Source organism: Dendrobates tinctorius, unplaced genomic scaffold (genome assembly GCF_039654945.1).
Source record: "Dendrobates tinctorius isolate UK_male_01 unplaced genomic scaffold, ASM3965494v1 ptg000170l, whole genome shotgun sequence".
NCBI lineage: Eukaryota > Metazoa > Chordata > Amphibia > Anura > Dendrobatidae > Dendrobates > Dendrobates tinctorius.
In genome coordinates, this window is record NW_027361837.1 from 1,263,589 (window position 1) to 1,267,208 (window position 3,620).

General features: G+C 44.6%; 1 long non-coding RNA gene across 1 annotated transcript; it reads right to left on the reverse strand.

Annotated features, from left to right (window-relative positions):
• Window positions 1-706: 706 nt before the first annotated feature.
• Window positions 707-1,802, reverse strand: LOC141053734 (uncharacterized). The gene is made up of 3 exons (XR_012221260.1): window positions 1,707-1,802; window positions 1,173-1,537; window positions 707-841 (listed from the first exon to the last, which is right to left on the reverse strand). It is a non-coding gene; the product is annotated as an uncharacterized lncRNA (long non-coding RNA).
• Window positions 1,803-3,620: the final 1,818 nt, after the last annotated feature.

The window sequence follows — 3,620 nt, forward strand, 5'->3', positions numbered from 1 at the left end:
GTCAACTAGAATTAATGCGCCAACCAGAAACAGTAGAACTCCATCTTTGCTATGACCACTATAAGTGGCCCATCCACAATCGGCAAATCAATCCAATACCCCACATAATGGTCCCCATGAGCCCAATGACACGGACACTTCTATCGAACCACACTGTGTCAGAGAATAAAAAAATAAATACTGAATGATCCGTAAGGAGTTAATAAGGCTCAGTCATATATCACCAGCCTAGTGAGAAAACCAATAACATCTACTAGGGGAACCCCTAGTGATCAAAACATTGACCCAATAGAGGAATCCCCCAACGACAATACAAGGTTCCATATATCCATGTATAATAAGGCATGATGAATCCAATGAATAATCCCAAGTTTAATACAATGACTAAATACATATATGGATAAAGGCCAAACGCAATATATCTTTGATGCGACTTCAACACGATGACAAAGTGACAGTCTTCCCACTAATGGACATATCCAAGAAGGGCACAGCCTAGAGGGAAAGGAAAGGGGGACATCATCAGTAATCAACCTAGGAACCCTGTGAACAGAAGCTCTTCATTTAAGCCATTTGGGCTCAATGAATCCAAGTTGAAAATCCACCTGAATTCCACTTGTAGTAATAATTTCCTAGGTGAGCCTCCCCTATTAGACAGTGATATTTTCTCCAATCCAACCACCCTAGTATCGGCAACCTTACCAGCATGGTGGGTCAGGAAATGAGCTGCCACAGATGTCAAAGCCTTGCCCTTAGCTTGATCGGTATATGCCAGATTGATCGTCGAGAAATGTTTCTGTATTCTACGGCGTAACTCCTGAGAAGTTTGACCGATGTATACCTGATGACATGGACAAATTAAGACATAGACCACACAATTAGTTTTACAATTAATGTACGACATCAACTTATGTCTGATTCCATCTCTTGGGTTCACAAAATAATCCCTAGTGGAATGCATGTGGGGACATATGGTACAATTACCACATGCAAATGAACCCCTGAGTATTATGCCCCTATCTAACCCAATTGTTGGTCTCATATAGTGACTTTTAGTTACAATTTCTCTTCGGAGCCCTTCTTGCTGTAATACAGGGCTGCTCCGACACAAGAGCAGAAGTCTGCAGGTCCGTCGTCAGTATACCCCAGTGCCTCCCAAGAACTTCTCTCACCTGTGACCATTGGCTATTATACTGTGTAATAAACCGGGACCTTGAGTCTCGAATCTTGTCACGTGTGGCTAGGAGAGAGTCCTGTGTGCATCCATTCGCTCGTTGATAAGCTCGTGAGATGCTGCCCCGAGGATAATTTTTCTTCTTAAAACGCTTAGTTAGATTTGAGGCTTCCTCACGAAATACTTCATCCGATGTGCAATTTCTCCGTATTCTCAAAAATTGCCCTACGGGAACTCCATTTCTGGTATGAGCCGGATGAAAACTGGTATAGTCTAACAGACTATTCGTAGCAGTAAGGTTTCTAAATAATCTTGTGGAAATGCCCCCATTCAAATTGGAAACTGTAAGATCCAGAAACGCCACTGAAACAGAGGACACGGTATAAGTAAGCACGATGTTATACAGGCTAGAATTCAATAACCCCATGAAAACATCACATTCCACTACTGTACCAGTCCAGATAAAAAATATATCATCGATAAAGCGCGACAAATGTCGCACTTTATCACTGAAAGAACCTGTAACATATACCTGAGTGGCCTCCCACCATCCGAGAAATAGATTCGCCAAAACCAGGGCACATCTGGCCCCCATGGCCACACCGGAGGTCTGAAGATAAAAAGATCTGTCAAAAAAGAAAAAAATTATGTTTCATAATACATCCCAGCAGATCCACGATGAACGAATCATGCATTCTATCTGACTGGACTACCTGGTCAAGAAAATGTAATATCGATGTAATGCCATCAGAATGATCAATATTTGAATAAAGCGATTCCACATCGCAAGTCACAAAAAGAGCCCCGGGGGGCAAAATTATGTCCCGGCACTTCCTAATGAAATGGGAAGTATTCTGTATATAAGATGGTAAAGCCTTGACTATAGGTTGGAGAAAATAATCCACATAGATAGAAGCCTTTTCACATAGGCTACCTATGCTGGCAACTATCGGTCGACCAGGAGGTCTCACCAGATCTTTATGGATCTTGGGCAACATATAAAAGGTTGGCGTGACAGGATGTTCAACCCACAAAAAATCCATTTCCTTCTTATTGATGATGCCCAACTCAAATGCTCTATCAAGCAACCTCCTAAATTTAATTGAAAACGGTCCTGTTGGATCCGATGGTAATCTTTTATAATATCGACCATTGACCAATTGGCGGTGAGCCTCTTTCTGATATAATTCATGCGGCCACAACACTACATTCCCGCCCTTATCGGCCTCTTTGATCACAAACAATTTATTAGACCTAAGGTTATCCACAGCCAATCTTTCCCCCGCGTGTAAGTTGTCCATAACACGTGACCTAGTAGGGATGGCCAGAAAATCTTTTCTGACCAGTTCAAAAAAGACCCTAATGGCTGGGACCAAGGCAAAAGGTGGAGCTACCATGGATTTGTTTTTGTAAGGAAACCGACTTTTACCATTATTTGAATCCTCCTGTAAAAGATCCAATAGGTCCTATAGCACCTGACGATCCGTCTGATCCAGACCATCTACCATCCGTGGTTTATTGTGTAAAACCTGAAGAATCAAATGCCTGCAAAAAATGTAAAGATCCTTGATCAAAGTAAACTTATCCATACCTTTAACAGGAGCAAAGGTTAATCCCCTCTGTAACACAGAGATCTCCAATGGTGAAAGTTGATAATGAGATAAATTAATAATTTGAAGCCCATTCTCCTGTACCTGTGTATCCATGATCCCATCCTCCACACTGTCCTTCTCCTCTAGCTGCGGAAATTCCTGTGTTGATTGTATGGACCTGCATCTGACCTTTTCGGAGATAGGAAAGGAGGCACGCGCTCAGGAACAGGAGCAAGGGGTGACAGTCCCTGTGGGGATGGCCCAGAGTATTGAAGCATACGTAAGTGCCCTGTGTGAACCACACTGGGTAAAAGAGATGAGGCAAGAGCAACAAAGTATTAAAGGCGAATTGGCTGAAGCGAAAAGAAAGGCCAAGGTCACCAGAAGTCAGCTAGGGCCGGGCAGGGAAAGCCCGAACCATCGCGGCCCTCGCCTAAGTCGGTTCCCACGACCACTCACCTGTTACGATTGTGGAGGATTGGGACACTCCGCCCGAGAGTGCCCAAGTTGCAGAAGGAACCTTCCCTGCCGGCCATTAAAACCAGAGGGCCCTGAGCCGGGGGGACGCTGCTCGGAGCCAGAACCCACCACACAGGGTGGTGGAAGTCACGAAGATCTAGTTGCGAAGTGTCCACTAATCTGGGCTGAGTTCGAAGGCTGTGCGGTACGGTGCTTGGTGGATACGGGGTCGCAAGTTACTACCATGCCGTAAATCTACTACCGACAGCACTTCCCCAAAGCCACTAGGCCCCAATGGGAGTCCATGATAAAGCTGGTGGCTGTCAACCACCTACCAATCCCCGTCGTCAGAGTAGCCTGGGTGCAGATCTCGATGGGCGGCAAGCAATTAGGCC